We start from the raw sequence: 19,296 nt of genomic DNA, 5'->3' as shown, positions 1-19,296 counted from the left end.
TGGAAGATTGGTTTGTTGATTAAAAAAAATTGCAGATGTTCAGGTCTCTTATATAAAGTGGCAAAGCATTTCATATAATCTACACAAATCTACGTATGTACTTTAAATTTTCTGTACATTACTTACAATACCTAAAATAATGTAAATGTTGTATAAGAAGTATTATATTGTATGTATTCTTAAGAGAGTAATTACAAGGACAATAAGTAATTACACTGTACAATGAGAAATACATCTTCAGTAAAGTACATTTTAAAAAATTATTTCAACCTAAGTTTGGTTTAGTTTATGGATATAAAACCACAGGATATGGAGGGCCAACTGTAATTTAATTGCTTACTCAGATGTTTAAGTTCTTTTATATGCAATCAAATATAAAAACATATTGACATTGTATAAAGTTGAAGGTGGAGTGACATTTAATAATCTTTGGTATAACAATAAAACTGACAGAAATTTAAGAAATAGCAAAAGTAAGAATAAAAATGACAGCAAAATGTTTTTCTTCTATTTAACTTAAATTTTATTATTTTATAAACAAGAACTATAAAATGAAAAATTTGATTATTTGCTTAAAGTCAACTGAAATTTAAAAAATGAAAGTAAATTTTTTTTGCCCATTATATCACTTCTTTTTTTTTTTTTTTTGTGTGTGTGTGTGTATGTGGTGCTGGAGATTACAGTCAGGGTCTCAGTGGCATTTCTCAAATTTTTTAAAATAGAAATGACTAATTCATGTAAAATCATTTTAAAATAAAATTATTCCATTATTATTAGATTTTCCTGGTAATTTTTAGAATGAGATATGTTTGATTTTACTTATAAACATAAGATGACTATAATATCTTTCTCACTATATTATTTTTTTTAAATCTCACCATACAAATATGTACAATGAATAGTAATCAAATAAGACATAATTGTAGAGACTAAAGAAATCATTTTAATATTATATAAATGAAAACATCTGATATTCTGTTTTTAAAATTCTGAAAAATAACACCACCATACATACTTACTGAAGAAGTATTCAAATTTCCACAACTTGATTCTGGGTTGCAAAATTTTTGTTTTGCTAAAAATTTACTTGAATAAACTTTTAAAAATATGTATCTCTTCCTAATTTATTAGCAATTATAATTAGCTAATTCATAACATTTGCTTAAGTATTACTGATTTGTGTCTCTTATTTTATGGAATTCTTTGTATCATCTGTATATTTACTTTTGTATTATAAATGTGTCCCCAAACTGTATTCCATTTTGAATCTTGCCACAGTTATATAAAATGCCTTTCAAATAAGTTCTTTAAAAATTATCATGATTCCATAGTTTAGCTATTGTGAATTGAGCTGCTATAAACATTGATGTGGATGCATCACTATAGTATGCTGATTTTTGGAGCTAACCTAGATGCCCTTCAACAGATGAATGGATAAAGAAAATGAGCTACATATACACAATGGGATATTACTAAGCCTTGAAGAACTATCAAATTATGGCATTTGCAGGTAAATAGCTGGATTTGAAAATATCATGCTAAGTGAAATAAGCCAGTCCATAAAAACCAAATACTGAATGTTTTCTCTGATAAGTGAATGCTGATCCATATTGGGGTTGGGGGTAGGAAAGAATGAAGGAACTTTGGATTGTGCAGAGGGGAGTGAGGAAAGGGCTGGGGTGGTGGGGATGGGAAGAATGGTAGAATGAGACAGACATTACTACCCTATATACATGTACATTTCCCTGCATTATATTCAATTCCTTATATAAATTGATATATGTATATATAACACCTGAAATACACTTTTTAGTTTTGTTTTTATTACAAGCTTCTTACACTTTCCCAAATTGTTTTAAAGTATGACTTTACCATATATTCTAATTTTCCATATCTAAAACTTGTGGTTTTGTTTTCTTCAATCTGTTACCTTCCCCTGTCCTCTTATAAATACAATTTGAGTTAATAATTATAGTCCACTGTGATACTTTGCCATCTTTGACAATGTTTTTACTATTGTTTTAAACTTTCTTTAGTAAATTTGACCAATAATCAGTCTATTTATGTATCTAATTGATCTTGTTCTATAAGAATACTCAAAAGAATCTTGTTGGAACTTTCTAAACATGTAGTTTTATGCGGAAATTTCATATCATTACATTGTTGTAATACATGAATAACTTTATTTAAGGTCCATGAAAGGAAGCTCATTTGCAAGGTTCCCACATAATAAAACCATTAAAATACATGCCATGAAAACATTTTGACTGGACCATATAAATTGACCTTCTGGAAAAAAGTCAGAGACCATCTGTGGAAAGACTGAATGTTAATGATAATATTCACATGGTGACAATTTTGATCTTAGAAGCAAAAGCAGCAGCAGAATTTCCTTTCACTGAAAGGATTCGAAGTCCTGAATAATGTCCCCAAATAATGATGTTAATATGAAGTATATGAAATATAGTTGCAATGCAAAAATAAAAATAATTGGCTAAGATTTTGATAAGAATATTTATAATTGGAATTTGTTTCTTCAATGCACTATTTATAAATTAACACTTCTTTTTGCATTAAATGTAAGGAATTTTGATTAAAATAGGAAGGCACTGAAAGCATTGAAATATTACCAGTATGATAATGACTTATCAATTCTGGTTTTATCATTAGTCAAGTAAAATAATTTTCCACAGTTTGCTGTGAAATGGCATATAAATAATAGCCATCCCTGTCTTCAAAAGAGTAAACTAGGTTAATTGTATAAACTGAATCCATCATCTCTCAAGAGATGACATATTTAACAATACTCCAAATTATATCAAAAGACTAATAAGTAATACACATTTTTAAGAAGGTTAATAGACCAAATACATGTATTTTGGTGACAGAACAATAAGGTTTTAGTGCTGGCCATAAAATGCTTCAAAGCAAGTCATTTTAGAAAAAGATGCCAGGTACCAAAAAAGATAAAACCTAAGTAAACATATGAATTTAGAAACATTTTGGATGTCACAAGGAAGATTAGCTTTACAAGGAAAAATCAGCTAGGTGCCTAGGGGACTGGTTTTCAATTCATTTTTTCAGAAAGCAAAGGAATTATTTGCAAACAAAAATCAATTTATTGAAAATCTAGATTATATGTCAGCTTATCTAAGATGGAATTGTTTATATTTTCATTCTGATAGGATTACAGAAATCTTAGGAAAGTACCAAAATAAATATAGTTCTAACTTTAAAACCTCTGAATATCCACAGTTTGTTCCTAAAAGTGTAGTAACAAATGACAGTTTCATAGTTTATACATTTTTCTTTGTTGTAATGTTTTAGAAATGGCAGGAAGAATTCTTCTAAATGTTAGAATAATAGTGCTTCAAACAAATTAATGCTTTATGGTTGCTTTTTCTCATGCAGAAAATGCCTTGGCTCTTTAAAAACAAAGACACCACCACCACCAACAACAACATTTTTGTTTAACAATAACACGAAATGCACTAAATGATTGTCTGGACAATACTCCCAACTAGAGAACAATTGAAAATGTTAAAAAAAAAACTTGTTTGTTTTTTTAAAATATTAAACATACAGTTTAAGTATATTAATAATAATAATAATAATAATAATAATAATAATAATAATAATGGATGTCCTTGAAGGTATATTGTGGTGAAAAGTATTTCCATCATGTGAGTGATCACTCATGGTAATATTTATTAGAAGAACATGTATTTTTCACTATTGGACAAGAAAGCTTAATGAGCTGCAAGGACAGAGGACACCCAGCCACAGGACTGCACAAACCCAGCCAGAGAGCTGCACAAAGTGCAAAATAGTGCTACAAATTTATTATCATAGAGGACAACTCCAAAAAAAAAAAAATCTTACATGAATAGCAAGAAAAAAGAGCATAAGCATGTTGTAATGTTGTAGGTTTGTTCAATTTGGTCCTTTGTACTTTAACCTGAACTACAGATTGAGGAGGGAAAAATCAAATTCTTACCTACATGTTGTCATTGTGTCACTTATATGACGGAAATAATCTGAAAACAAAGATGCAAAACATGATAGTCTCAGATTTGTGTTTACTTCAAACATGTCTTCTGAAGATTATGTCTAGTAGGACAATTTTTCTAATCAGGGTTCTAACTCTTCCCCAAATAAAATTCTGAAATCATAATTCACATTCAAAAATCAGGAAAAAAATATGAATAAATACTCTATCAATCATAATAATCAACTGTAACTGAAGGATCAGAATGCCAATGGAAATGGGCATAACCGAGTGTAAAATACGATATATTCACACATATATGATGTTTAATAAAAATAGGATGTCAAAAGCATGAAGAAAGTGCAAAGACATCCCAATGACTTGGAAGATTTGCAGACAGAAGGAAATAAAATTTCTAAATGTGAGAATTATTGTAATACCTATAATACAGTTGGTAAGTAGAACTGAGAGTAGTTTTTATTAAAGTAGGGATAAATCATTTGAAATTACTCAGAATGGACTACAGGGAGGTAAAGAAATGGAAAATAGGAACAAATAGTTAAGAGGCTTTAAAATAACATGAAAATAACGAAGATAAATCCCAGTGGATTTCCAAGGGTGAAACAATGTTATAAAGATACTAATATACAATTCAAATAATCAATTAGAAAATTAATAATTATATGTAAGAATCCAAACCAGTTTCCAGTTGGATAGTTGTATAAATATAGTGTTGAAATTACAAAAAGAGAGGGGAATATCTTGAAAAGTCAATGATAACATGCAGATTCCCTCAAGGGAATGGCAGGCAGTCTATCAGCAGGTTACTTAATAGGAATAATGAATATTAAAAGTAACCCAATTTATTGGCTCTATGATTCTAGATAATTTCAATTGACATAGTTTAATAATAATAGTTCTTCACTAAGGAACTTTGAAAGTAAGTCAAGAGAATAGAAAATTTAAAGAAAATGTGATTTAACCAAGAATCACAGTCTAATAAAACTATAAACATGGGGGACACATATCTAAACACACATCAATTTTACATAATAATGATAACAGTAATTTGAGACATTAAAGCAATAAGATGAAAATAAAATGGTGGATAATAATAGCAGAACAGCAATAAAGAATTCTGCTGTCCTATATTGTTTGGCAGAAGACTGTTGGGTATTTATCAATTTTTAACTTTGTCAAATTAAATATTCTTAAAGATATGTTCATATTAATGCCTGAAAACTGAAGGAGTATGTGACTCAAAATTAGTGAAAGAGAATTATCTAATGAAAAATTATTTAAAAATCTAAGACTAGAGAATAAAACAAAAACATGATAAATGTCTAAAAAGATTATTTCATTATGTGTAACTTTATATGCTGACATATTAATTGGTCACATTAAAGTGTTTCACTATAATTAAAAATTACAAAATAAAAGCAGCTATGTGCTCTGCTAAATTAAAGAAGTATATATATATATATATATATATATATATATATATATATATATATATATATATATATATATATAAAAACATGGATAAAGCAATGAAAATAAATGAAATCATAAAATAAACAAATATTAACCCAAGAAAAGATTCTATTAATCTCAGAAACATAGCCTAATGATCTAATTTGCAAGGGAAATGCATTAATTTTATCTTTCAATAATTTAATTACATTCATTTAAAATGTATCTTAAAAGAAAATCATTTATGCAATGCAAAGATTAATTGACAAATTCTCTAATATCTAGGAGATTTTAATATACAGTAATTTTTCTTACTACCTGATAGAACATACAAAATTCAATTTTTCATTATAATCAAATTAGTAAACAATCAATAGCAGAAACACTAGAGTTAAAAATGGGAAAGCAGTTCTAAAGAGCTTGTGATTCAAAGAAGTATTTTAAAATATAAAACAAACAAATCAATGAGAAATACTAAACATAGAATTTATTGCAAGTGTTGAAAGTGGTATTCAGAAAAGGAAAATGAAAGATCAAAGAGACCAAACAAAATTGTTATTCCAGAAAAATAAATCTTATTATTGAAATGTGATATTATGGAGCTCTAAGTAAATAATTTGGAAACAGAAGTGAGAGATCTGTTTATCAGATGGGAAAAGGTTGGTAATTTGGCAACTTACCTCAAACTTGTAAAGAGTTTAACATGAATTTAACACCACTTAATCACATTAAAAAAAATCAATCACAAGAAATATTTTTATATAAGGAGGGATTTACTTATAGAAATACAAAAGTCAAAACATAGTCAAAAAATAAATTAAGATACCCCCCTTCGTCCCCGTAAAAGCAGCAGCCATAGGATTTAAAGACAAGGCACAAATTGGGAGCAAATATTTGCAATGTATGTAACTGAGTAGGTAAAGCTCTAAAATTGAACCTGACTTTCCTGTCTTGTAAAATTTTCATCATTACCTTAAGTACATGTATGAAGACACGTATGGTGTGAATATACCTTTTATACAATCAGAGATATGAAAAATGGTGCTCTATATGTGTAATATGAACTGTAATTCATTCTGCTGATGAAAGAATGAATAAAAATTGAATAATTTTTTTAAAAAGAAAAAAAAAGTTTCCTCCCTTGAGTATAGATAAGCCTTACCTAACCAGGTAAACTCTTCTAAAAGAGGGTCTAGAATTCAAAGACAGAAGAGGTCTAACAAATATGAAGCTGCAGAGAGATACTGTTCCATTAGACTTGAAGAACTGACCACTGTTTTCTAGAGAAGGTCTAGGGAGTAGACACTATGACAATGGCCTGAAAATGACTTTAGGAGATTCGAGTGGGCCTTGTCCAACAACTAACAAGAAAACAAAGACCTTAGCCATCCAAAGGAATAAATTCTGCTAACAATCTGAGAAAGCTTGGAGCAGATTCCAAGTTCAGCCTCTAGGTAAAGTCATACAATATTGACTGCTTGCTTTCAATCATATGAATTCAGTACAGAGATCATAACAAGAAGGGCTGGTCATGACTCACAGAAACTGTTAGATGAATTTTTGTTGATTTAAGCTGCTGAATTTGTGGTGATTCATTGCATGACAATAGAAAAACAACAACAAAATATGAAGAATTAGCTATTCGGATACAAAGAAATTTTTACTAAGAGAAAAATAACTCAATGTGAAATAATAAATCAAAATAATGAGCACACATTATAAAGAATAATAAAAGTAGTCAATTAACATATGAAAAGAATTGTAACCTCATTTGGAATTTGTAAAATACAAATTCAAACTACAATGCAGTGCATTGTGCCAGAAATAAATGAAGAAACAGTTGGCCCATATCCAGAGTGGATGAGAATAAGGACCAAGGGAATAACATTAACATCTCGGATTGTAAATACTAAACGGAAAATGGGACACAAGGAATCACACTGGTGAATACATATTCTAGAAAAACACCAGCACATGTATGCTACTGAATGTGTTCAAGAATATTCATGGAAATGGTGCTAGTAATGGCAAAAAACAATAAAAATTGAAAGGAACCTGGGTGGTAATTCTCAGTGGAATATTTTGAGAAGTTCTAAATAGTGTAAAAATAGCTCAGTGTATTGACATGGATGATCCACCCATACACATCATGTCAAATGAAAGCAAGTCACAGAAGTACAAAATTGTGCTCACTGATATGGGCACATATATTACAGAAAAATTTAAAAAATGCTCAATATAGTGAAACATACAATGCCATTAAGGCAAAATAGGAGTAAAAATGTGATACACTCAAAACTCTGAAAATTGCTTACACCCCAGAATTCTGTCCAGGAGGAATACACAGAAAATCAGATGTTATATTCTATCTCTTAAATTGTGGGTATTAGTGTCCCAAAACTGAAGTTTATGTCAATTCATATTTGTCAATTTGAAATAGGAAGTATTTCTCAAAATTATTAGCCAAATCAACCTTTTTTTTAGAAAAGAATATATATATGTGTGTGTCTTTTATATATATATATATATATATGTATATGTCTTTTTATATATATATACATATATATATATGTCTTTTTCTTGAATGTCATACTTTTATGAATAATGGGAAATAACACATTTTTTGTCTCAGATTTCCTAACAATTTTATTATTTAATTTTTTTCTTTCTTAAATAATTCATGGCATTCTAAACCTTAATACTCATTTGCTTCTTTGGCTTCTTATTTAGCCTCAACTAGTTACATAATTCATTAATGTGAATTAATTTTTCTTATTGAAAACATATGAATTACTAATGATAGTTTCCTATTTCTAGATAATATAAAATATTATAGTTAAGTCATGTGGATAGGTGTCAGAAAAAAATGAGCTCATAATAATAAAGAAAAAGAAAAAAACAGATGTGAGATTTTAGTTATTTAAATGCTTAATAATTTAATAAAGCTTGATTTAACATATTGTATGATATATTATAACAAGATAAAAAACACAGATTTTTTTTAACACTGTTTAAACCTATACTTTCATATAGCAAATGACTGACTTGCATAAGAAAATACTTTGTAAAGTCCACATACCACAAATATCATACATCTTCAAGAAATTAAATAACCAATCAAAATGTTGTCCAGTGTATCTAAAATGAGGGACAGGAGTTTCCTATATTCAAACATTTCAATGTTCCATAACTAATTAGCCTAAGCCATTTGAGGAATCTCAGGTATGCTGTGCATCAAAGCACAGAAACAAACCATTGTAGATGAGAACACATTAACTACAATGAATTAAACAAGCTAAATCCATTAAATGGTAGTATATTGTGAAAAAGAGTTTATTGATTTGAGAACTAACATGACAGATAAAAATTTGCTCTTTAAGCTACAAAACATGGTGGATTTTAAAGGAGGAAACATCTATGCCTGCACTGGAAAAATGAAATATTGTATTATTTTGCACTTAATTTCCTCCTCATAATTATAAATAATGAACCATCTGTTTAAAAGTAATTTCAGATTTACAGTAAAGTGGGCAGAAAGTAGAGTTCCACATATTTTCTTAATCTTTCCCTGTTTCCCTTCTCGAAACATCTTGCTTTGGTATATTAATAAATTACTGTAGTGTGGTGCATTTGTCACAATTGATGAGTAAATATTGATATGTCATCGTCAACAAAAGCCCCTACTTTACGTAAGAGTTTACTTTTTGCGTTGTACATTCTATGGGTTTTGATCAATGTATAATGGCAAGCATCCACCATTGTAGAATCATATAATAGATGTACTGCCCTAAAAATTCCACGCTCTGCTTATTCAGCCATTCCTTCTTCTTTCCCACTCCTACACCTAAGTTCTTACAACCATTATTATAATTTTTTAAATTTTTAAAATTTATTTCATTTTTTAAATTTTTGATACTGAGGATTTAATCCAGGTTTGGTTTATCGCTGAGTCACACCCCAACCCTTTTTATGTTTATTTTTTTTTAATTTTGAGACAGGGTCTCTCTAGGTAGCTGTGGGCTTGGAACTTGCTATCCTTCTGCCTCAGCCTCTGAAGTTACTAGGATTACAGGCATGGGCCATCGTGCCAAGCCCATTATTCTTTTTATTATCTCCATAGTTTACTTTTTTGAGAATGTCATAGAGTTGTAATCAAACAATGTGATTGGCTTCTTTTACTTAGCAGTAGGCATTGAGGTTTCTTACATGTTTTTATATCTGGATATATCTATTGCTTGTTATCACTCCATTGTATGCATATACCACAGTTAATTGAAAATTATTTTGGTTGATTCCAAATTGAGTAATTATAAATAAATTAATTAATTAACAAGCTGTAAACATTCACGTGTAGGATTTTGTGTGGACCTAGTTTCACAATTGTTGAATAATATGGTTAAGATTATGTGCAGCTTTTTAAAAGAGATCACCTAACAGATTTCCAAACTCACTGCAGCATTTTGCATTCTTACCAGAAATGAAGAAGAGTCCCTTTTGCCTCACATCTTTACCAACATTTGGTGGTTTCAGTGTTTGAGATCTTAGCTATTTTGAGAAATTTATAGTGGTATCTAATTATTATTTCTATTTTTACTTATTTAATGGCATATGGTGTTGAGAATTGTTGTTCATGCTTATATACCATTGAATGTATCTTCTTTGATAGGGAGCTTTCTCAGAATTTTTTGCAGTTATTTATTGGGGTGTTTGTTTTTTTATTATTGGATAAGTATTTTACAAAGACCATTTCTTGGTATGTTTTTTTTTTTTTTTCATTCTTCTAATAGTTTACTTTGAAGAGCTGGAGTTTTCAATTAATTCAACAATTCCTTGAATATTTTATATTAATGATAACCAATCTTCACAATTGTTATTAATGATTGCTGAAGTTTGCATGGATACATTTTAAAATGCTTTTATATTTACAAATAAAAAATCGAATGTTAATATTAAATTTGTTCAGATATTTTCATTTCAAGCTACATATTTACAAATTTTAACCAAGTATTCACATATAAAAAACAAACCTGATTGGAAGCTTTGTTTTTGATGCTGTTTCATTTTAAATATTATGACAATGCCTGTCAATACTAATATTAGATTAGATACTAAAAACGTTTATTGTATATGCAAAAGAATAGTTCATTAGTTGGAAAACCCAAAACTAGAAGTCAAAGAAGGCCACTAGAGGCATTAACTGCACAGTTTATAAATCATAAAGGAGGAAGTATTTTGACCTTTTTTAGTATTGGCTATTTTACATTAACATTCTTTGGGGACAGGTAACACTGTTTAAGATGATTTATCTATCACTATGGTTTAATTTCACTGAATGATGCTGACAAGGATGTTAAAATTACACTTTGTAGTTTATTTATGATCAAAGCTAGCATTTGGGAAAGTCAGGTGGATTTAGGTTTAAGCTATGTGTACAGGTGGTTGCAGATGGGACTATCTAAACTGTGGCCTCTATTTCTAATTCTTTCTTTAGTCTTGCTGTTGTCTTCCTGTTGTTGATTCAACACAAGTTTCAGGATGCCAGAGAGGATATTAAAGTATGCATTTGGCCCTTCTGTTTTATGAAGTCTTAGAACAAAACAAGTGTACTATTTTTGTTGAATTCTAAGGACCAGGGACTTCTTTTTCATGTTTTTGGTTTTCTTCCTCAAAGGGCTGACCAATCCTGAGAGGATATTTGTCTTTTCATTTGTAACTCTCATTATAAAATCTACTCTGTTGATGAAAAGACAAATATGTGCTGGCAAATGTGTGCCCAGCAGCAAATCACTGAGGCCAAAGTGTGCGCCAACCTTCTGTCTCACTCTGTGTCAGTAATCACAACAGCACAAAAAATGGGAGTGAAAATGTCAATATAAAGACCATCTTTTAAAGCATGAGATAATTTTCATACTGTAAACTCCACATTATTTAGAAAAAGATCCAAAACAAATTTGTGAACCTAGAATTATCCTCTAGATATCACAAACTAAAATGAGAACTGCTTAATGAAGAGCCATGCCCAGGTAGATCCTAAAGGACACAAATCGGATCCATACTCAAACCTACCGAAACCCAAAGTTTGTGTCTTTTCATTAAAACAAGGTAATGATGGCATGTGTCAGTTGCTTTCAGTTTTTCCAATATGAATGTTTGGAAGGCAGCAGTGTGCTATTCAGACACCATGGCAGAGAGCATTGTTAATCAGACACTGTTCAATAAACAACCAACAGGGTTTGTTGACAAAGCTTTTAACAGATAGCTCTTCAGAAACAAAAACAATGAAGCGCTATTTTGAAGTACATGATGATTTTGGGGGGACAAATATTTCTACCTTGGACTATTTCAATCTTCTATATTGCAAGGACTGTGAAGGGCATTAGTTACCCTACTTGTAAGCAACACATTAGCAGGTCTCACTTTCAAATACGCTGCAGAATATATGAGACTCTTCCTTCAGAGACAAAGACAGATTATAACTCATGGTCACAGCAGTTGCCAGAGTATCGGAATTTGTTCCATCTCCCGCATCTCAAATCCCACAGGGCAAAACAAAGACATCTAAGGAGCACCTGCATGTATGTTTAGGGTACCAGAATCTTTAATAATGAGCAAGCTACAATGTCCCAGGGGGAACATGATATGTATTATACTACACAAAGCATAAACCTGTCATTTGCTTAAAAGGAAGAAAGCATTTTGCAAGTTTATTTAAAATATTAATAACCTTGAAAAGATAATCCACAAAAAAGGAAGAAAAGGTAATCAGTGTTTCTCTTCATAAGACACAGAAACATGAAAAGCCAATAAAGAATTATCCATCAGTGCCAATGTGATCTCACTTAGTCTGCAATTGGAAAGAGAAGTACCATTGCCTGGTCGGAGACTGATCAAAATGCTCTAGCACATCCCTACAACCAAGTAATAATACAGTAGAATTTAACATGCCCTTTTCTTAGTTTGGTAAATAATACCAATAGTGTAAAAATTACAAGCTAGCTACACATTAGAATTATATTTATTTTTAATTGAAAGTTTATTAACCCTAAAAGGAAAAAAAAGTGTGGTTATTTAAACCCTGGAAGAAAAACACAAATAGAAGAATAAATTTCTAAATAAGCACAATATTAATTTCTCTATCCTGTCTGAAATCAATGCTCAGAAAGATGAAAGTTCAAATTCTTTGTAAATTCTGGGTCACATATAAATTATTAAAGCATAGCATACAATTTTTATACCATGGTGCTATCCAAATGAAATATTTTGGCCTTGCCCAAATACTAACATAAATTATTTAAAAAGGTAAAAAGCTTAAACAAACACAGTTGATTTACTAGTGTTTATTTTCATAAGAGCTGTTTATGACTTTCAAGATAAATGTACTTTCGAAACAAAGTACACAGCTGAAAAATTGGAAAAAGCACTCAGTAATTATGATTTATTCAATTAGCTAATTTGTTTATGAGTTTCCTTAATTCTATGTTTCCTTATGTCATTGCATTTGCCACATTGAATTGTAATTATTCACTTAACTGTATGCTTTTCTAAAGATTCAAGGCTTTTAACCTGAACTATACATTATGATGAGTTATGATTTCAGACTACACACACACATATGTGTTTGCACATCTGCAAAGCTGAGCCTATCCACAGAAATTGTCAGTTGATCTGGGATAAAGGTAGCACATCCATATTCTTTTTTTTTTTTAAATTTACATTAGGACCATAAAATATACATCTTGTTTTAAAATAATTGTCCTATACACATCTTGGTTTTCAACAACTGTCTTAGAATGTATTATGGATAACAATGAAATTTTCCCCTTGTGTCCTTGATAGTCTTTGAAGCACACTTACTTATTATATATACCCATTTTTTTCTAGCTCAGATTAATACAATCTGCTGGTTTTTACATAGACTTCTACAACAGCTTCTTGAATGCTTTTGCATTTACTTCTTGTTCCAAATTAATAATATTTCCATCCAATAAAAGAGTCACCTTGATAAAGATTATAAGTCTTCTTCACTCAGAAGTTCTTCTCATGCCCTCTTATTCCAATAATTAGTTGAATGTATAAGTTACTATTTTTGTAGCAAGTAGTGATCAAATTGTAGCAATTTCATAGGTGCTAACCTCAAAGAACACAATTCAAAGTAGAGTACAATCCAAAAGACTTAACATGACTCTAAAAAACATGGCATAATTTTATACTCATATTTGTTTTTCAAATTCATCTCATGACATTCTGTTTTCTCCCCAGTAGGGATATATCTTTTCATCACCAGAAAAAATTTATCGTAGAGTCATAGATTTTTCTAACTACACTTCCTAACTATAGTAATTTCTCTTGTTTTATGACTATCTTTTCCTTTCTATCAGTATCAGTATAATTAGTAAACTTATTCAGTGATCTTTGTAATCATTACATTGAAAGTAGCTGCTTTTTGACATGATTCCTGAACTCAAGTCCTTTTTTATTTTTCTTTTGTAATTTAAAAGTTCTATCTATATTTGTGATTTTATTAATTTTTGTGACTGTCTCTCACAATAAACTATATATATATACACACACACACACATATACATATATATGTGTGAGTGTGCATGTATGTATTTATGCCATATGCTCCAAAAGTGTCAAAGAGATCCCAGCATGTGGCAAGTGTCTTCATAACATTTGTTTAATAAGACAACTCATTTTAAAAATATTTTGAGGAGAATGTAAATAAGTATATTATCATATCACAATATAATGTGAAAATTTTCAAAATAAAACCCTTGATGTTTGGAAATAACAATTTTCATAAATCTTAGAACCTGTCTCACATTTAGTTATTTTTTAAAAGTTTGAACATAAAGACAGATATTGATATAAAGTTAATTTTCTCTTGTCCGTTTGTTTTATCTTTTCCAAAAATTATTGAAAACTCCTCCGAGAGCCATTGATTAACCTCCAAAAGAAATTGTTTCAATTTAGAGGACTGAAGAGTTCACAGGCATAAGAGTATTGTTTTTGTGATTATAATTGTGTCTCTCCAAAAGGTCACTTCATATCAATAAGAAGATGTATATGTGCTTACAGAGGTGACATGTTGAAGCAAAGCCAGCATCCAAAAAGATCTATTCACAAAAGCGTAATGATAGTTATAATGTGGCTTCTGACAGTGCTATGGGTTAAAATAGACATACCACTTTGCTGGGGGCCTGCATCTACAAAAAGTTTTTTTTTTATGTAAAACAATTAACACATGGATAGTTAGTATTCCATGGGAAGAAAATTATCTGTATTCTAGCTATAAATGCAAATCCATATGTAAGTAAAATACAGAAAAAAAATTTCTTGTTTTTGAAGAAGCTTAAATTCTTAATAATTAGTGATGAAGGGACACTACGAGCAGATGTAACATGTTGTAGGTATTACTTGGCTTCATCAAATATTTAGCAAATATTTATTGCAATACACCAGTGGAAAATCATAACATAATTAACAGTAATTTATTTATTTTTCAAGAGCATAACAAAGAATTTAACCTAAGAACTTCAATTCAAAATATGTTCTCAATCTCAGTCATATACTTTAGCATCTGTATTTTTAAGAAATATTAAAATTCAAAGTGAACAGCTGCTTGGTTTATTAGTAAAATACTGTTATTCCTCAAATGTGAAACAAAAGTCAACTGACTTTTTTTTTATCTTAAATAAGTATCTTTGAAATACAGAAATATTCGGATCTGCTACAGGTTAAGATTGCTGGAAACAACATATACAATGTAAGTATGTCCAAGCCATCTCTGGGAGTTAACCCAGTACAACAGTTATTGAGGAGAGACAAACAGAATTACAGAATTGCAAACCTTTAATACATATCCAGGCCAAATTACCAGCCACAATCCAAACAGACTGATGGGGAGTGATAATAGATATCCTGTTAGGAAATGAAAAGACTTCCAAAAGAATCCAAAAAAACATCTCTGTTCATTAGAGTTCACTCAGGTAACTACCATCAAGCTTTAAAAAGGGATAATACTAGTTAAAATCATAAACTTTAATCTTCAAATGAAGATGGGAAATAAAAAAATCATTTAAAGGCAAGATTGTGCATAATAGCAAAATGTATATATTAAGATTAAAAAATAAGAAAAATAATCTGAACTCTTCCAACGTGATTATCTTTGTAGATTAAAATTGATTTGTTAATCACAGAGTATAAAAAAAAACATTTTAACTGAGCATTGCATTAGTACATTTTCTATTGCTATAACAATAATCAAACTTCAGCATATTTTGGAGGCCGGATGTGTAAAATCAGACAGCCTTGTCTGGCCATTGGTGAGAGTCCTCTTGGCTACATCACTTTACCATGGATGGCATTGTGGAAAAACAGAAGAGTGCAAGGTTACATGGTGAGGCAGGAAGAGAGCTGGAGGGTCTGTCCTTTCTATTTTATAAAAAAAATCACTCCAGTGGCAAGTAATCTTGGTCTCAAGAGAACCACCTTCATTCCTTTCAAGGGCAGTATTCCCAATGACCTAATGACCTTGTACTAAGTCCCACCTCCTAAAAGTTGCACCACCTCCTAATACCACTATTCTGGAGACCGCAATTCTGACACATGAGTGCTTGGGAGAGACAAATCATATCTAAACCATAGCAAGGAGCAATAACTCATTGAAAACTTCTGAAGTCAGTCTCATGGAAAGCAATACTAGAGTTGGGGCTGCAAATAACCATTCAAATACATGCCCCAGTTGAGGAAGATACATGTTCTGACACCGTAAAGGATATGAAATATGAAGTAACATGACATCAGCCTAAAATCTAAAATTTATTGGAAATAATATATAATTATAAACCCTTTTTATTAGTATTTTTTACTTAATGGAGTTAGAAGAGATATAAACAACATACCGTATAATGTGTGTTAACAGGATAAAATTCTTTTAAAATTATTTTAAGTGTTCAGTGGACCAAGTGAAATAAACAGGTTAAGGGGTAAGGAAAGAACAGCATCAAAAAAGTCCTAGAATTGTTTGGACAGAAATCACTGTGAAGGTGTGTATGTGTGATTAGAAAATAAATGCTATATTTCTAGAAGTTTTGCAATTTGCCACACATATGCATAAATTGTGTTTGAATGCTTTTACTGTCCCTGAGTCCACCATACTATATTATTTGTCTCATTTGATCTAAACACTTAATATGTATAGTAAAAATCTATAGGAAACACTATTAAAAAAAAACATGTGTTACAGTCCATATTTTCATCCTTCTGCTTTCTGTTTAGGGAAATTTCCATTTTAAATATTTTAGAGTTTATGATAACTTACAATACTTGGATTTAGAGATTTGTTTTGCAAACTTATACAAAAGCATGGTGAAACTTAAATGCCTGTTGCAGGTAGGACTGGACTTTTACTTAGCTTGACTTTCACTTCATGGGGAGAGGGAAAATGAAACACTTCAGAGGTCACAGTCTTATTCTATAATGTATTTTTAAAAACTTCTCTTTTAGATTTCTAAAGCTTCTTAGAAGCTGAAAAAGAAATACAAGTACTCTGAGATTAGCATATGAAGTCACTTTATTTACTCTTAAACTTCTAGAGGGCAGAATTTGTATTGAGCGCACATATTGAGAACAATTTGGGATCCAGACTTTATACACAAAAGGAAGGGATTTTCTAACTAGAATTTTTCTTTTCAATATGGCTTACAGTTAAAGAATTTTTTTTTTTTTTTTAGGCAAGCATCCATTCCATACTGAATTATACAACTGGGTTTTCTGGTTCTCAAGTTTGCAAGTGGCAAAGCATGGAACTTTTCAGCCTGTATAATTAATAATATAACCAATTAATAATATAACCAATTTCAATACTATATATATATATATATATATATATATGTACTTATATGTGAATGTATATATATACATATATGTGTATATATACACACACACACACACATACATAAATATGTCACACACAGTATCAAATTATTAATGGGTATAATTCTTCCCATTATATTTGGTCAATTTAATATTTTGGGTTTAACTTTTAAAAAAATTAGTAATACTATATATTCAGTATTCTGGCTGAAACAGTATATAGTGTTTCTTTGAAAATTATATAATTGGAATGCCATTCAATTTATACCAAATTCCTTGTTGAAAGATCTATTTTAACTTATAATTTCTAATTCAAAATTTTCATTCAGGGTCTGATAAAACACAGCAAATAATCTATAGCTTTGGAAGTACAACATTGTGTGGGGGGGCAGGAGGGCACAAACATATGTCTATTTCTGTGCTTTTTTTTTAAATAACATTTTTTTTTCTCTTGGTACCAGGATTGAACTCAGGGGCACTCAATCACTGAGCCACATCCCAAGCCCTGTTTTGTATTTCATTTAGAGACAAGGTCTCACTGAGTTGCTTTGGGCCTGGCTTTGGGTGAGTCTGACTTTGAACTTGAGATCTTCCTGTCTGAGCCTCCTGAGCCACTGGGATTACAGGCATGCACCACCATGTTTAAAATAACATTTTATTTTAAATAACATTTAAATAACATTTTATTAAATAATATTTTATTCTAAGAGTTACAAATGCATTATAGATTCCCTTCTATTTTCAAAACTATAGATTATTTGTTTTCTTTTGTAAGACTAGGAATAAAAGATTTGAATTCTAGGAGTTAGATATGTTAAAATTGGTTTTAACAAATTCTTTGTTTTACACATGAGATGTGATTAGGCAATAAACATATACTACTGTCAATGCTGATTAAAACCTTCCTTATTTCAATTTGTTGGATATTAACAACAACATAGTTATGATGATATTCCTTATTTATCTGCAAAAATCCAATATTTGAAGGGAAGTGAGAGAGCCATATGGCGATCCTCCACACAAAGTATTTCAACATATTTCCTTTTGGTGTGCAAATTCCCTAAGACGTGTTCATGGTACCCTTGTTGTGTTATATTACTACAAGCAATATCTGGCTGAATCTGAAAAGCTCATTTCTCTTTGTAAAGTCCTTTCATACTCCCACCTCCAAGATGAACTTATAGTTGTCCCTCTTCATCCACAATGCAACCAACTACAGACCAAAAATATTTGAAAATTAATCCATGTGTACTAATTATGTAGACTTTTTTACTTTTCATTATTTTATTAAACTTATCGTATAACAACTATTTACATAGGAATTACATTGTATTAGTTGTTGCAAGCAATTTAGTGATGATTTGAAGTTCATGAGAAGAACTCTGAGAGTTATCAACAAATACTAAACCTTTATATAACGGAATTGGGCGCTTCCAGAATTCAGTATTTGTGAGAGGTCTGAGATCCTCACTGTGGTCAAAATAACTGACAGAAAAAGAGGAGGAAAAGTTTATTCAGAAGTCTCAGTCTATGGTTGGCCAACTTCCTTGCAGAAATATCACAGCAGAAGGAGAAAAGTTGGAAAGTTGCTTAGTTAATAGCAGCCAGGATGATGCAAGGAGAGAGAGAGAGAGAGAGAGAGAGAGAGAGAGAGAGAGAGAGAGAGAGAGAGAGAGAGAAATAGAGAGAGAGAAAGAGAAATAGAGAGAGAGAACAGGGAGAAGATAAACCCATCCGGGGCAATCCCCTATCCTATTAGGTCCCACTTCTCATTTGTCTATTCAACTATCAAGGGATCAATCCATTCAATGGACTGAAGGCAGAGGCCTTTAATCCAATTATTTCCTAAAAGCCTCACTTCTGAACCTTGGTGCATGAGGGATCATACTTTCAATAAATGAGCTTTTGGGAGCACATCCCAGATCCAAACCATACTAAAATCAAAATCATGTGAA

Source organism: Marmota flaviventris, chromosome 12, assembly GCF_047511675.1.
Source record: "Marmota flaviventris isolate mMarFla1 chromosome 12, mMarFla1.hap1, whole genome shotgun sequence".
Classification (NCBI taxonomy): domain Eukaryota; kingdom Metazoa; phylum Chordata; class Mammalia; order Rodentia; family Sciuridae; genus Marmota; species Marmota flaviventris.
This window is presented reverse-complemented; position numbering follows the sequence as displayed.